This window comes from Chelonia mydas, chromosome 1 (genome assembly GCF_015237465.2).
Source record: "Chelonia mydas isolate rCheMyd1 chromosome 1, rCheMyd1.pri.v2, whole genome shotgun sequence".
Lineage (NCBI taxonomy): Eukaryota > Metazoa > Chordata > Testudines > Cheloniidae > Chelonia > Chelonia mydas.
The window spans coordinates 247,328,605-247,346,440 of record NC_057849.1 but is presented as its reverse complement, the minus strand read 5'-3'; the positions used below and the strand labels follow the sequence as shown (position 1 = coordinate 247,346,440).

General features: G+C 43.2%; 1 protein-coding gene across 11 annotated transcripts in view; it reads right to left on the bottom strand.

Annotated features, from left to right (window-relative positions):
* TBXAS1 (thromboxane A synthase 1) overlaps positions 1 to 17,836 on the bottom strand; it is a 323,500-nt gene that overhangs the window by 279,199 nt on the left and 26,465 nt on the right. The window lies entirely within an intron of this gene.

Genomic DNA, 17,836 nt, shown 5'->3' with positions numbered 1-17,836 from the left:
AGAGCAGGGCTATTAGAGGAGCTCAGCGTGGGGCTGTAAGGATTAGGGATGCCTTAAGGGAGCAATTCGATGCTGAAAGCCACCAGTAATGTTTGGTGCCCTCCCTGGGAGTGAAATGCAGTGGTTCCAGTGCTAGTAGGCATCTGTGTTTGCTACATATGATGTACTGACTTGCAGTGCCTGTTGCTTTCCTGGGCTACACTATCTTTTTAGCCAAAAAATTCATTTATTGAAAAGAAACACAACTGCTGGGGAAACACACATGGCATGACACAGCTGTGCCCTGTGGGAGGAGGGAAGGGGGTCGGGTGGGGTGGGGAACAGGACAATCACAGATTTGCGTATGTCCTGTTATCATATTCAGCCTTCATGTCTGGAGTGCTGTGCAATGAGCGCTGCACTTCAGGCTGACTAAAATGCACGGTGATGGAGGTTGAGTGCAGTGAGTAAGGGTCGTAGTATGCAGTGCTGGGTGGTGAAGCTACAGGTGTTGGAGGCAGCTGATGGCAATAAGAAATCGGATGTTGGGGCAAGTGGGTTGGCAGTGGCATGGGGGCACAAGGGAAAGAGTTTTGGGACAAGGGCTGCAGAGGAAGGGGCGGGCGTGGATCTGCTCTGTCTGGAGTGCTACGAGCGCCTGCATAGAGTCTGCTTGGCGCTCCCTAATGCTTAGAAGCCGCTCCGTGCTTTGGTGCCGGCAATCCGTATTCTGCTGGCGGAGCCTCCTTTCTGTCTCCCGCCACTCCTGTACTTTTTGATTTTCAGTAAGGGACTGCTGCATGACTTCATGCAGAAGGTCCTCCTTGCTTCTTCATGGACACTTCCTGATTCTTTGCAGCCTTTCGGCCATTGATAACAAGGATGGCGGGATCTCAAGGTTGTATCTGTAAAGCCAAAATGCAACACTTAACAGAGGCAGCATTGTTCACACTAGACAGAGCAATGATTTGGCCGCACTTGAAGCAAGCACAGTGCACACAATAGTGGAAAGTGCCCGTCCCAAAGCGAGTGCACATAACTCACAAGAACCCTGAAATTGTGAGTAAGCACGGGGCAAGGGGGACTGATTGTTTCATGGCCGTTCTGTCCTCTGGGGTTCTGTGCCTTGGGGAGAGCCAACAGCTGCAGGGGCCCTCTATACTGAACACTGTCCCCACATTTTCCACAGGATGAGTTCATCCTGGAAGATATCTCGCTGCTGAGGGTGCATGCACGCAGCCCTAACCCTTCTCTCTGCAACCCTCTTTGCCCCAGGAGCCCACACCAAAGAACTCCCTTCCCAAAATAGGTGCTTACCGGGCACCTCCGCTGCTGTTTGTTCTTCCACAAGCACCATCCGCTGTGACTGGCTACCTTCCTCCTGGTTTGAAAACCGCTCCTGGCTGCATGCATCTAGGGATGCCGGGCCATCCTCTGGCTCTGGGCCCCCCTCCTCCTTAGCACCCTCGCTCCCACTTTCCTCCTCCTGCCTTGTTGAACTCTGGGCTGCTACGGCCTCTGAAGTGTCCACGGTGCTCTTCGGAGTGGAGGTGGGGTCACCCCCAAGTATCTTGTCCAGCTCTTTGTAGAAATGGCAGGTGGTGGGCGCAGCACCGGAGCGACAGTTTGCCTCTCACACTTTGCGGTAGGCATTCTGCAGCTCCTTCACTTTAACCCTGCACTGCACTGTATCCCGGTCATGGCCCCTTTCTATCATGGCCCTTGATATCTGCCCATAGGTATCATAATTCATATGGCTGGAGCGCAGCTGGGACTGGACAGCTTCCTCCCCCCAAACACTGATGAGGTCCAGCAGCTCGCCATTGCTCCATACTGGGATCGCCTGGCGCGTAGAGGCGTGGTCACCTGGAAAGATGCACTGAGAGCACTACATGCTTTGCTGAGCAAACAGGAAGGGGGATTTCAAAATTCCCAGAGAATTTAAAGGGCGGGTCTGACGGTTGGTCACCTGAGGGCAGGGCAGTAGAGTTCCAAGTGATGACCAGAGTGGCTAGAACAGGCATTGTGGGACACTTCTGGAGGCTGATCAGAGCGAATTAACAGACCAGGGAGTTCACACTGGCGCCGCGGCACTCCAGCCAGGGCGCAGCAAGCTTTATGCGTCTCGCGGAGGTGGATTATCAGGGGCGCTCCAGCTGCGGAGTCCGGGAGCTCTATGTGCCTTGCCAGTGTGGACACCTCAGGAGATAGGGTGCCTGGGGCTGATTTAATGCGCTCCAACTCGCAAGTGAAGCCAAGGCCTTAGTTATCACATGTACAGGGTTTCACAGAAGCCACACCACTGGCATAATGCTTGGGTACTAAATGGAAGGATTAAATAAAAAGGAGGACATAAATTAAACTATACACATCAAGTATAGTTTCACTAGGAGGGTGGTGAAACACTGGAATGCGTTACCTAGGGTGGTGGTGGAATCTCCTTCCTTAGAAGTCTTTAAGGTCAGGCTTGACAAAGCCCTGGCTGGGATGATTTAGTTGGGAATTGGTCCTGTTTTGAGCAGGGGGCTGGACTAGATGACCTCCTGAGGTCCCTTCCAACCCTGATATTCTACGATTCTATGAAGTAGCAGCAACCTAACCACCACCTCTTCGTTACATGTACAGACCGAGTGGTGGGTCACACAGGCAGTATCTCAAACATATCATACTGGTGCTGTAGAATATTCTTGTGGTTAATGCACTGGATTGGGGCTTTGGAGATCATAGTTCTGTTTCTAGCTCTGCTGCTGATTTCATATGTGACTTTGGGTAAGTCACTTAATCTCTCAGCCTGATCCAAAATCTATTGAAGTCAACGGTATTGAGCTTTGGATCAGGCACCGAAAGAGAAGAGGTAGACATTCTAGAAGTCCTAACATTTCCCAGGCCTGCTCATCTCCTGCTCAATCTCCACCACCTCAAGGTGTTCCTCTTTCTTAAAAGCCCACCGGTGGTCCAATGATTTCTTCAGGTACCCCTACTGTCTATAATGGTTAGGTCATACGATCAGAGAACACAAACGATACCATGTGATTTAGGTTACCCATCCCTGCATTCTAACAACAAGCTCTGAATAGTGGGTACTAAAAAGGAGAATTTTCTTCAGACAATTCACGAACAAGTCCTGGGCCCAAATCTGTTGACAAAAGCTTTTCGTTCAATAAGGAATATATTTATAAAGATCTTGATTTGTTTTTGGAGAACAGAGGCAAGGGACGTAAGCAATGAACATAATTGTTATGCATAACTAATTCAACCAGTTCTACTCAGGAGATGTTCTTTGACCTGGTTTGTCTCAGAGGTTGCGTGTGAGTTGCTGAAACTGAGCACGCCCTGCATTAACAAAGGGTTATTTAGAAGCTGACAACCTTAACGAAATTTAGACACGCTCTCTTCAAACAAGTGAAGAGATGTAATCTTCTTTCCTCTCAACATGAATCTTACAGTTCTGTGTTTGCAGGGAGGCATGGGTGCAGAGGAAGCAGGGCTCTTTTGTAGCCTGTACACTGACACTGAGATGGTTTGTTTTCCACGCACCTGACACCTGTTCATCAGCTTCCGGGTCACTGACAATATAGCTGCAAACCCCGCATTGGCCTAAAACAAAATGCAACTGATTTGCATCTCTATGCTTATATTATTTCTGTTATTAATTAAAACCAAACCTTTCATGTTTCATTGAAAAAAGTGTCCCTTTCTTTAAAATGTGATCAAGCTCCTTAAAGTTTTATTATTCTACATCACAAGAGTATATAAGGAGTGTGTACTCTCAGCATTGCCAATTCTCACAATATTATCGTAATATTTGGTATTTTCTTAAAGCGCCAGCTCCTGGAGTCAGGTGATCACATGAGAATCTCTGGGGGGTTTTTTCCTACCCCATTTAAAAAAAATGCATCTAGCAGTCAGTGCTAAACAGTACAGAGGGCAAAAGACTCTGAAATTAGACTGTTCTGGTGCTTTGGCTGCTGTAGTAGTATTCCCTGGAAGAGCAGGGACATTTTGCAGTAAGATATTCCTTCCAGGGAGTTTAAATAAAACTAAGACCTGAAATGGTGGTGTGTCTTGGTATGTGCACTGCAAAGCTGGCTTGACACTATTCACCCCATTGGAGCTGCCACAAAGATCTTCTCTCTCTAGAATATGCAAAGCAAATGTGCCTTGGTATATATAGGGGCTGATGTTGAAATTCAGACCTACCCCATGGACCTCAGTGGAGTTGCTCTGGATTTATAGCAGTGTAAAAGAGATAATAATCCCACTTTTAATGTACCTGAATAGTTTTCAGCAAAGCCAATTTTAAAAAGGCGAATTCTTCCCCTTATCTCAAGGCAGTGTATATATATGTAATTTAACAATTAAACATGGTAGGGGACCATTCCTCCTGATGTGGTTGTCCAGTTCCTGGCAGAATAGGCCCCACCTCTGACTGAAGCCTTCGGGTGCTGCCACAGAATAGCCTCCATCTAGCGGGGTGGCAAGTTAACTTTAAAGCTTCTATTTCTTCTTCACAGAGCAGCTGGCAAAGAGTTAAAGGTATTTTTAAGAAATTGATGATGCCTCACAGAAGACTCTGGAATGTTTTGTTTAGAAACAATTCTGCTGACATAGCATAAATGGTATGGGTTTATTTTTTAATTCCTTTGTTACTATCCTCACTAAGGGCATCTGAGCAGAAACAGGCGGTTTTAAGAGTTCATCCACCTCGGTTGCTTTTTTGTCATGTCTTTGCAACGGCTGGAAGTAGAACTACTCTTACGCTCTCAAACATGGCTTCTCGTCTACTGCAATGCTAAGCACTATTTTCTACAAGGGGTTCTTCACCCTACTCAAGAAAAAAAATCCATCAAAAAAATCACACTCTTCAGCTTGCGGCCTCATAAATTTGTCCCTGAAGAGTGTGCGGTCAAAGGAAGTTGAACTACAAATGAGGAATAAACAGGGCCAGAGGAATGCACGAGCCAGCAAGGAACATCCTCTTTTCATTCAAGTGTCCTTGGCCCTGCGAGGGTGGAGGCTGTCCTCTGCACCACATGGGGTTAGCCCGAGCTACAGCGGTCAGATGATCATTTGCCAGTATGCCACTCTGTGAATTTCTGGGTAAGGCCCTGTCTGCATGGGACATTTTTCATTGATGTAAATATAACTTCACAAACCCCCAGAGCAGATGAGCTGGACTAGTATAACATGTCTACATTAGGGGTCTGCACTGGGGGAACTACAGCAGCATAGTTACCCTACTGCAAAATTCTTTAAGCAACATATAAGCAAGAATATACTTGCCAAGCTAAAAACATGCTACAGAAGAGTGGCTGGCTCCTTTCTCTCTCCTTCCCCACCAGACTCTTAGCCTTTGAAGACATCAGAAAGCGAGTGACTGTGGGTAGTTTGTTAGAAAGCTGCTGCTTCATATGTTTCCTCAACCTAGTGTGAGGGAGTGCCTAAGTAGTAAAATGAAATTTTATTACAAAACAAGTACCTTCATTATGAAATGAAAGCTTCATATATTTGCATTTCTACAACGAGCAAATAGAATGAAGTACAAGATGCCTAATGATATATGGCTGCTGGATTGAGGAAATTGTCGACAGCATTTGTTTAATCACCTAGTTCTACCTGTAAACCAGATGTAAAGTTAGTGCCAAGTTGGGAGCTTGTGTTTAGATAAATGTTCAGATCAGTTCAATGGCCCAACCCTAAAGCTTCAGGTTGGGGCCAGTTTGTGGGCCTTGACTAGGATTAGAGTTGGACCCTACTTATAAGTCCCATCTAAATTTTGGACTAGTTCATGAGCCTCAGCTAAGGTTAGAGGTGTCTTCAATTCAGGGAATGAGGTGATAAGATGACGTGGGAGCTCGGACTTTGGTTCAGGATTATCCTAATTTATTTTCCCCTACTTTGCATAGTCACAGACTGGCTTGTTACTGAAGGGCTCCTCCCCCCTCGCTGGACCTCTGCCATACTGTGGAGTAGAGAGAAGAGCCCTGAAGCTTTTGTTTAGACAAAGGGTTATAAGAAGTCTGCACACAGGAAATATGACCAAAATCCTGCTGCTAACAGGAAACCTCCCAACTTCCTTCTAATTATCTTTGTCATGCCATTTCACATCAAGAAAGTCTGGGATTCACAACAAAAACAAACAGAATCGGGTACTGTGCAATACTTGGCTACCATTCCAAGAGACCAAGTAACTTCATTAATGTGGCCCTTTCAACTTCGATCACATTCCTCAGAGAAAGAGAGGCTAAACATGTACAGGGAAATGAATCTGACCCAATGTCAGTGGAGTAACAACGATGGATGTGATCTTTGGTCTTCAGGTTCCATTAATGGTAGCCAGTACTTCAGTGTAATAAACACAAAACAGCCTTATGTGTCATGCCTTTCAATTGGCTTAGAGCACTCAGGACATTGACTACAGTCCAGATCACCAGCTGGTGTAAATTGACATAGGGCTCTTGAGAGCTGTTCTTGTGACTTTAACTGTACTTATGTGACCCGAAGTTAGACATTAAGTGAAGTGCTTTGGTTAGGTTAAAAAAGAATGCAGCACAATTCTTACCTCGTCCCTGTTGTCATTTCAGGCAGAATACGAGGACATTAGCTCCATTTATCAAGGATCAAAGTATCATCACTCAGCTGAAGGGTGCCTTTCCCAGGTTGTAAGTTTACTTGTGTTTACCACAATGAGCCAATACTGAGCTGTGCACTTGTAATGTTTAAATTTAAAGGACATCTTGTCCAAGTGACTAGCTCCAGTTCTACCTGAGACAATGGTGACATCAAGTTGTTACTATTTTACAACTGTTTTGATTATCTATTTGAAACGAGCGGATGATCTCAGTCCACTGTTTAACGGTCAGTCGTGGTTTAGTTTGGCTCACTTGGCAGAAATGCCAAAAATTGAAGGATGATGTAGATGGAATTACCCATTCACCTCCCGGCGTGATCTCTCCAGAGCTGGTTTGAGGCACACTCAGTTGTAGAGTGGGGAAATAGCATTGATCAGGACTTCCAAATATCTATTAATATCTAACCTATAGGAATTCTGTAACATTTTAAGGCTCCTGTTTGGATTTGGTGCAACAGGTCTCAGCATTGTGTTTTTAGCAAAAAGTACATATACACACACTTCATGCTTACTTGCTTTATTTAAAGTACAAATCAGAAATAGTTGTGTTAGACAAATTCTAAAGTATTGTACCTTCACAGCTGCCAAACAGCACATTGCAAAATAGAACAAGGAGAGCTATAATTTCCCTGCTTCATTTTATTATTTGGCCTTCACTTCTTCATTGTCCTTGAGCTAAATATAGTCTTTTCAGTGTTATTTATATCTTTAACCCAAAGTTACGCTTGTGTGTCAAGGGACTAGTGTGTCATAATGTTGTTCCAAGTTGTTTTTAACAGCTTTTTTTTTTAATTGAAAAAAATGTGGCTTTAAAAAAAAATCATTGTCAGTTCATTAGGATTCCACAAACTTCTACCAAATCTCTTGTGTTTTATAACACAATTTGCTCATTGCCCACAAAGATGAAGATTCTAACTTTCTGAAAGACAGGTTTCAGAGTAGCAGCCGTGTTAGTCTGTATTCGCAAAAAGAAAAGGAGGACTTGTGGCACCTTAGAGACTAACCAATTTATTGGAGCATAAGCTTTCGTGACAACACTGAACTGCCCAACCCCTGCAAAAAGCTGTAATGTTTGTGCAAGCATAATGACTTTGCATTCATATATAGCTGGAGGCCAATGTAATTTACAAATATCAGATATATATGAATCAACTCACTCATCACTGAAGTGGAACATGGCAACTGTCAAACAGCATACAGTAATGTCACAGAACAGCTTGGAATGGGAAATGAAGATAGCTGCATTCCACTGAAACAACAATATAGTTTAACACAGTCATTCCTCCCAAATTGGCCAACACACTTTCCAGTCAATCAAAAGCCCTTGTATTTCCAGGCAAAGACAAATGCAGGTGCACTTCTTCTTAGCATATGTGCAACGTGCCACAGGTGACATGTGACCAGGATTCATCACTGAATTTGTTCCGCCGGTTGGATCATTACCTTCCCTGGCTTGGGCCAGGTACTGACAGGGAGTGAGACATGAACGCTGATCCATGCACTAAATAAACACTATCGTGATCCTAAAGCATTTGGGAGCAGATCTTCAGCTGGTGTAAACTGTCATAGGCCCACTGAAGTCCATGGATCAAAATTACACCAAACTACACCATTTAAGGATCTCTCCAAAAAGGGGAAAGGGTGGACAGCTAGATGGCCACACACAGCCAGTACTCCTCACACAAGAGTGATTTTTGAGGCAGCACATCAATTCTGCCAACAGCCAAAATACCAGGGGCCTCTTATTTACATAACTGGTGCAAAGCACCTCAGAGAAAGAGAGATTTATGGTGCATCTTCTCTATGGATTTACCTCTTATCACACCAATATTATGTTTAAGCACATTTTTTCACAGGAAAAGGTCTGTGTCAAACTGGAGGAGTGAGTGGGGGTGGGGATTTCAAAAGCACTCAGACATAAAACAGCTCGTGTTTTGTTTATCACTGATCTAAACATACTGGGCCAAATTCATCCTCATGATTTTTAATGGCATTACAACAGAGGTGAATTTGTTCCCCCAATGTTATTATCTTTTTGATAAACCTGACTAGAGCAGGTTGAAACTGAAATTTTTCAATGAAAAATAGGGATACATTTTCAGGAAAACTTCCTCTAAAGTTTCTCATCCTCCCAACCAGCTATAAAACTGACACAAAAAGTCTCAAAGAAAACCAACCATTGTAAACGACACTTAACCAAGATTTCCATGTGTTCAACACCCATAACGGAGGCCACGTCTTTCAAGACAGTTCAGTCCCCAGCATGCTGAGCTCTTTTGAAAAATCTTCACCTTAATGTTTGTAGTGTTGACACTCTAATCTCTCTCCTCTAGTCTACATAGACCGGAATTTGAATTCCAAGAGTGGCACAGGACTAGTCTACACTAAGATCTTGACACACTTAATGTAGGTGTTAGCAAACACAGTAAGAGACAAGTTTTCAGCCACAATTTGGGAGAGACCCATTGTTGGCAATGGCCATTGGCAACAGGTCAATTACATAACATAGACAGACCTTTAAAGGTTTGCTGAGTCTGGTGAGTTTCATCCTAATCCTTACTGGAATTCTGTTGATATCACAAAGCTGATGTACCTTGCAGCAGTTTTTATACACAGTGCCACACAAGAAGACTCAGAATGAAGCTAGACACGGCAAAACCAAGATGGTGACAAATGCAGGTATAATTTGAGAACACTACAGTTGGGGTTCCTATTAAAGGAGTTCTAGATGTTTCACCCACCAGACGCTAGTTACCAGGAATTATATGGCAAGCCCTTTGTGCAGTGGGTTTGCCTTAAGGATCCAGTGAGTCTAGATTAGAGCAGAAAGCTCTGACCAGCTCTGTTCTTCCCTCTTTATAAAACTGGCCATTCATAGCAATGTAGTGCAGAAATAAATAGAAATGTATAAGGAGCTTTTTAGGGTCACTGACTGATGTAGCAAGATTTTTTCCCCTCTATTAATAAAGCCAGTGCCAAGTTTGAGAGACCTTCAGATTGACTGTTTGAGACCCCTTAAGTCCCTGAGACTCCACACTAATGCAGAGGGCCAGGGTATATTAATAGAGGGGAAGCATCTAGTGAGAGGGAGCGACATTTAGAGAACTCAGCAGATTTGAACCCAGTCTCACAACTATCACTTTATGCTTGCTGCGGTCACCATCTTGGTTTTGTCTTATGGAGCCTCATTCTGAGGCGAACACGACAGTGCGGTGAATAAAGAGAATTCTAGATTGCTGGAGTCCCAGGTCTGAGTGGAATCATCAAGTCCCTACTGAAGAAACTGGCAGACCTGCAAGTGTGGGTAGGGAAGTATATCCAGCAACCACCCACAGGGTAGCTAGCTTTTAGCGAGAGAGCTTGGTCCCTCTTCAGTTAAAATGCACCCCAATATTTGCCACCCTCACCCATCCCCATGTATAACCCAAACTATTCACAGTGAAGACAGAGTGCCTGTGACTGCAGTGCTCTTGTTGTCTCTCATTGCTAAACAATAGGCTATTAAATAACCAAACATCTCAGCTCTATTAGTAATCTTATTATTACAGCACTGTAAAAATCAGTGTTTATGATGGAGCCGCAGCGGCTGCTGTCTGGAGGAAACCTGCGTTCCATGCACGCTGGCAGGCACATGCGTATTTCATATGGTGCATTGCAAACTGCATGGAATAGAAAGCAGCTGGAGGAAAATGGCTACAGAGAAATGGTTCTCTGGGGCACCATCTCTTGATTTGTTTTGTTTATAGAAGGAAAGATTTTTATCTCTGCTCAAAATATAAAATGCTGCCATGGCACAGAGCTCACTGCTTGGTGATGCTCTCACTTAGGAACGTAAACAAAAACGGGGTGGGGGGGGGGAAAAGAGGTGGCTGTGTAGAATCCCTAAAAATGTCAAAATTAAATAGAGACGGGTCCTTCAGAGGAAACAGTTTATTAACAAGCCCCTTAAGGAGTTCTCCATTCCTTAATAGTCAGGAACCCTGTTCTAGTTACAAGCCCATCACTAAACACTGAGGAGATAGTTTAGTGGACAAAGCATGGGGTTTGAAATATCACAAACCCCTAGCCCCTCAGGTTTGAATCCCAACAACAGGATCAACTTAGACCTTAATGTTTCCATGGTAAATATGCAAATCTCCATACAGCTTTTTGGTTGTAGGTGCTATGGTGCACTGGATTATTTGACCATCTTGTGCACACAATATATCCCTGAGATTCCTCTATGGTACTACTCCAGGAGAAGACCACAGCCTTCTCCCTCCTTTGTGACTCTCATGCAGGATCTCACCTTCTCCCTCTCTGCAGGGGGAAGAGTTCTGTTTTATTTGAGAGCATCAGCCAATCATTTCCCCAGATGCCAGTCAACACCAGTTCTATTTAGATTGAGCAAAAGTATTATGTATTAGAAACAAATAGGAGAGAAAGAAGAAATAATGAAAACATCTACATTAAATACCTGGAAAAGGAGACATCTGAACAACACTTGAAACTAGCTCCCTCCCCATTTAGTTTCAGAATAGCTGTATGTTTTTTCCTGAATTACTAAGTGTTTACTCTCCCACAGCTGTGCCTCTGTCTCTCAGGCAGAGCTCTGGGTCCAACATGCCTCTTGAGAAAATGTTTGGTTCAGTTACAGTTTTTTCTGGATTGTTACACCTTTCTGTGAAGGTCTTGGGGTACTGTATCTCACTGGTCTTTTCAAAATCCACCAGTACACAAAAAAACAGTTTCAATTTTTCCTAATACAAAACTTATACTGTGATCTGATTAGCAAAGATTCCTTTACCTAAGCAAAAAGAAAAGGAGTACTTGTGGCACCTTAGAGACTAACAAATTTGTTTGAGCATAAGCAAGTTCCTGACAATTTGTCACTTTCCTTTTCTTTGAATGCCTCTGGCCAGCTGAATAAACAAAACAAATAGTGTCTTTACAGTGCTCTGACTGTAGATAGATATAAGGTTGCAGGTTACCCTTGGTGTATGCATTTGGACCGAGATTTGTCAAAGGAACCTAAGAAAGTTAGGCACACAAATCCTTTTGAAATTCAATGGGAGTTGGGTATCTAACTCAGATGCCTTAGAGTTAAAAACTGCGATTTTCATTCTGCTTTCCATTGCTAATTATTCTAGTTCACTGGCACTTCCATTAACATGAAAGTATAGAGGTCACAAGCACAGCTGACCCTTCTAGGATACACAATAAAAAACCATAAATGCAGATATATTGTGTAAAACTCAATGTGGACTCATTTGTCACAGCTTGACACAAACCTTTCATGCCAAACTGAAGTCCCGTTTGCTCTCTGTAAACTTTAAAGATCACATGAAGTTTTCCCCCCAAGAACAGGAGGAAGGCACCACCATCCTTGGCCACAGTTCCTCCTGTCAACCACTGTCAGCCAGCATGCTACTGGCCCCCACTGGCTGCTGCTTCTCCATCCCTCCCTGAGGTGGCTGCATTGCAATGTCTCTCTCACATTCCACACGGTAAATCTCTAGGTAAAGATCGATATCTTGTTACATCTCTATCAATCAAGAGAGTATTTACAAAAAGCTCTTTTGGGATAAGAAGCATCACACGTGTGGACTATATCGGATTGCAGCCACTCCCAGCTGCCCAGTGCTTCCTCCACAACCAGCCACATGACTCATTCCTCCATCCTCAATCAGCATCTTCCCTCTGTTTCTCCTCCCCCCACAGCCTTTTGACTTTTTCCCAAATGATCAATGTCCACACTGCTCTTCCTCCCCAGCCATCTACCTCCTCACTCCATTCAAGAACAATCACCCCATCATTACCGAGCCAACATTTTTAGCCCCAATAACCCTCTTTGTACCCTTCCTGCCTACTTATCATTTCCAAACCTATCCCTTACATTCCTGAATTTTCCAGGGAACTGAGAGAAAGGGGGGACATCAGGGATGGGGAGGTAGTTACCATAGCTATGACTAATGTGGGTACAGTCCACCCGTAAATACCAATGCCTTGGTTCACCATTGTCCTGCACCCTGTATAGTCATTTACATCCACAGAAAGTGGGTGTAAAATGCTACCAGATCAGAACAGAAACTGTTCTGATGTAAATGATGACAGAAAGTGCATGGCCCTGGAGAACTGGACCCTAAATATCTATTCTTTAAATCTGCTCTGTTCCTAGGAAAGTTAAAAAGAATTTCACTTTATTTTTGTTTTTAAATATGACCTACAAAATAAAATTACTTTGCACTCCTTCTGCTGCCTGTTCATCTGTGGTTATCATACACTAGAGATCCTCAAAACATGTATTTTGTTTTCTGTCAAAAACCTAGAGGAAAGCAAAACATTTCCATTTTCAAAGTTTTTCAGGTTTTCATTTGTTTTCTGTTGTTAAAAAAAAAATTATTTTTCAACAAACATACCCCAAGATTTTTGACAAAAATGAAAATTCTCACTAACATTTCAGTTTTGTCCAAATAGCCATTTTTTTGCACCTCCAAGGAAGTTTTCACCAGTAATTTTCAAGCAGGTCTATCAAATACTGCACAATTACCTACTTCCACTTCTCTCTGAGAGGGGGACCCAAGCCTGTGGAAAGCATTAGCTAACTACAGTTGAGCCAGCAGAGAAAACAAAAGATAATGAAACATTATTTATGAGGGTCCATAGCTGGATTTTTAAAAAGTTTGAGAGAGTGGAGGGGAAAATAAAAGTTGCCCTTGTTAAAACACTATGGAATATATGTGAGGCGAGGACATGGCACAGGGAGAATTTTTATGTTTACCGTTCAACTTCTCAGAAAGTCCAGTCAGTCAAGGCCCAATTGCCTGCTGGATTAAATCCATTTAAAATCAGCGGAGTTAGGCCAGAGGAGAGCTTGGCCCAGAGCATTTCAAATCATTTAAATTGCAAATCTATACCCCTTGAATCAGGGCAACTGAACCAGGGGAAGGGAGGTATTTATCCCAGGGGAGGAAGGGGAGGCAGTGGTGTTGCCAATATCCTCCCTTTGGCAGGGGCACCAGAACAATTTTTAGGGTGGCGGTGCAGAAAGCCCTTGAACAAAACTGTAAAGCATTTGGTTGCTATTATTACTTCAAGCGAGGGAGTGCTCTGCACACCTTCCCACCACCAGAGCCCCTTCCCCCCATGGGGGGTCAGCCAGCGGAAAGCAGCATCTTTAAAACGGCTTATTAGTTGCATTGCAGCAGTGTGTAAAGGCCCCAACCCAGACTCTCTTTATGTTAGGCACTATACAGACACAGACATAGACAGTCCCTGCCCCCAAAATCCCAAATACACAACACAGACAGAGGGCAAACAGGCAAAGAGAGGCAAGTCATTTGCCCAAAGCCACACAGCAAGCCGGGGCAGAGACAGGAACAGAATCCAGGTCTCCCTACTCCCAGTGCAATCTGGCTTCTCTGGAGCCCCACTAGCAGAAGCTTCCTGAAAAAGGAATTGAGTCAACTTGTCTCTTGCGAAACCTGGCCCTTCCAAAGCTAGACCAGCCCAAATCCAAGCCCATGGTGGAGCAATGGCTGTGGGCAGCTTCTGCAGTCACATCCCTGCTCACCAGAAATGAAGGCCAGCAGCCTAGCCGCTGTCAGCTTGTGCCAGGGGTGATCTAACAATTGTGAACTTTTTGTTTGATTTAACTAACTTTACAGCATTGGAGGGCTATTTCCCACCTGGGTTCTAAAAGTTTTCCAGTGGAGTCCCAAGATCTAACGTATTCTGCAGGACGACCTCAGTGCACCATTAGCACCAATCTCCCTACTCTAAATCAAACTTTATGCCAGAATAATTTAAGAGTCCTTTTTATTTACATAAGAATAAACAACCCAAGTATGTATCCCTTGACCTGACACTAATATGGTGCAATTCATTCCTATGCAGCAAATCAACTCAAGGCCTATGTGCTACTTAAGCCCTATTTTGAGGGCTTAAAATGGGGCCTAGGCTTTGTGCTGTTCCTCTGAATGTCACCCTTAAGGAGAGAAATAAGGGTATCAATGTTACACCGCGCTCAAGGAGCACACAGTTTTATCAGAAATAAAAGGGCCTTTATAGTTTATCCTATGAAGATACTAAAAGTATTTTGCTCTGAAGCTACAAAAACGATTTCAAGGAACTCCTTTCCATCTCACCCAAAAATAAAGAGACCTTTGTTTTCAGAAAAAAAACCCAGTACAAATCAATATTGTGATGGAACTTCATACCAGATAATCAGATCTTCCTTGTTTTCAGAACGAAAGATATTTAGTCATTCGTGTCCTGGCACTCTTCCAAATCAGAATTCATTAGCTTACTCTGCTCCTTTTCAGGCAAAGCTTGGTCCGGCTCACCCAGAGCCAACTGGTTTTCTCAGAGGGGGAGTCACACATTGCACAATTCCAATGTCATATTATATTTGACATTTTAGTGGAAACCCCAGATTTGCTTGATGTAAGACTGTATGACATAAGGAATGAGGAGTTGGAAGATTTTCTGTCATCAGTGGGAATTTGCCCACGTTTCCTGTTCAGTCAGATCCTTGCAACCTCACGTGGTGGAACTTTTGAACTAGGCAAAGCATTTCCTCCAACTTAAGGGTCATTCTCTGAAAAGCAGCCAACAGGGCCAGCTGAGGATACAAGGAAGGGTTTCCCACCCAGCCACCACCTGTCAACCTGATTACTAGTATGAGGTTAGCCACGCTCTCTGAGGCTGCCAAATTATAAAACATGGGTCACTCAGCCCATTAGTAAAAGTAATGGAGAACTGCAGAAAGGATCAGAGTTTTGGGGCCCCAATCCCACAAGGTGCTCAACATCTTCTGCAGTGGGCTAGAAGCGGAGGTCATTCATTGTGTAGCTGGTCATTCATGAATGGAACTGGAGAAAGAGGGTCAGATTTCATAAGAGACATAATTTAGTGAGGGACCAGAATGCAAATTGGGCTCAGGCTGCTACTACACAAACACGAGGGCCTCAGCATGTTACATTAGCCTCTTGGCATATTAAATAGACTTCTGTTTCCTGTTGTATCACCTATTACTAGTGAAAACCACTTCCCAGCAGCCCTAAGTTTGGATGCTTAACTGAATGTCTTGAATCTGTGAAGCTGGGCTGGAAGTCTTGAAAAAGCATGCTCTCATAAGGCTCCCAGTTAGCCTGCAAATATTGCAGAAGCCGCTTTCAACACATGTGGTTCAAACAGGAACAAAGAAGCGCAGGGTTATGTCGGGGGGGGGGGGGGGAAAGAGGTGGAGGAAATTACTTGAAAGGGGGAAAAGTCAAAAAAGTCTTTTGATCTTTGGATAAAAAGCCTGATTTGCACAAGTTCTTGTTTTATCAAAACTAGTTTTCCCACCCCTACTAATATGAATGGCCAGTAGAACTCTTACTGCTTTGAAGGTTTCAGAGCCAACCCCTTGCCCTAACATCTGATTTGATAAATTTCAGAAAATAATTTTAGTACTTTTTATTTAAATTGACATAAAGTCACATTTGGCTCATACTTTCAAGAACTTTACCTTGAAACAAACATGCATTAAGAAAACAAAACTTTAGCAAGACCTGAAAGAGAAGCTGTACACCACCATTGCCTCCAAAGAAGATTAACTAAGGAGGAAGCAAACCACCACTAAAACAGTGTAATTATTTTCCCCTTTTATACCATTATGGAAGATGAATTTATTTAGAAGTAAGTAAAATTTATTTTTATCTGGGTTTTTAGTATCTTTAGTAATGCATAGGGTTTGTTGTATTCAAAGACAAACAGACTGCACAAGTCATTAGATCCTAATTTCATACCATCTGCAAACCAAAATCACACACACACACACACACACACACACACACACACACAGACATCCTTTTAAAGTCAGACAAGAAACAGTTTCCTCCCATTAGCATTTTTTTCCTCTCTCCCAGGAATGAAGATTTTTATTTTTAGGCGGAAAATTAAAGTAAGATTTTAATTTCTCTTTTCTCTCTTCTTTTCCTGTGGTTGATCATATTTTCTTGACTTTGTCCAATTCCTACAGCAACTTTCTCTGGCAAGTGTATCATCTTCAAAGTTTCCACGCCCTCTCCCAGTCAGCTATCCATGAGGCAGCTCCCTTATCAAGGACAGTAATTTCACTAGGTCATTAACAGGGACAACTCATACTTTGCCTTTTAAACTGAACATAATGCACCCAGATACAACAGTCACAAACACCGTATGAATACCTTAGCTCACAAAGAGACAGCACACACACCAGCAATATTACTGAAGGTATACTAGAGGACTTTTTTCGCCCTTCTGGGATACAGCACTGCTGTAACAAAAAAAATGAAACAGGGAATCTGAATACAATTCCTGTGGAAATGGGTGCACATCTCAAAACCATCACATTCAACATTCGTGGCAGTCTCAGCATAGTAGTTAATCTCCGTGCCCATTCAGATCTTAAGGGCTAGACGACAGTTCAGAGATAGGTTTCAGAGTAACAGCCGTGTTAGTCTGTATTCGCAAAAAGAAAAGGAGGACTTGTGGCACCTTAGAGACTAACCAATTTATTTGAGCATGAGCTTTCGTGAGCTACAGCTCACTCTTAGTTCAGAGATAGGCCTTTCAGCAAGGAGAAGCTGGCACTGCCCACACAACATCTGCATCCAGTGGGTAAGTATAGTGTAGTACTGTACCCCAGTTTCCAGTCCTCTTGATCTGGTACCTTTCACAAGGCACTACAGTTTTAAAATCAAAGTTATGATACAATTCATTTTCACCCAGCTTTTAGATTACACATGATTGGAGATGGGTGAGAAGATACAGACAATTTTGGTTTAAGTTTTGGAAAGTTTTGTCATCTGGGTTTTGGTTTTGCAAAACTAGGGCTTGGATTTGAGTCTTTTTTTTTTTTTAAATCTGTATTCTCTGGGACCTCACCAAAACCCCAGATCTAAACATTCCCAACATTAAGTGGTTGAAATATCTGAAACCAAGCTGTCCCAAAGTCTGAGTGTTCTAAATCGGTCAGTTAGAGATGGGTTTCAGCTGTGAACTCTGATTCAAATCCAGACCAAGGTTTAGTTGCTGATCCATCTCTCAACTTTATCCAAACTCCTAAAATTCAGGGGCAGAGAGGGTTTAAAAGAACTGTTCTAGTTCCAATTCTTCTCTAATTTATACAAACTGTAAGCTCTTTGGGGAAGGGATTGTCTTTTTATTACATGTGTGGACATTACCAAGACCAGATCTCTGATCAGCGCCTCTAGGTAT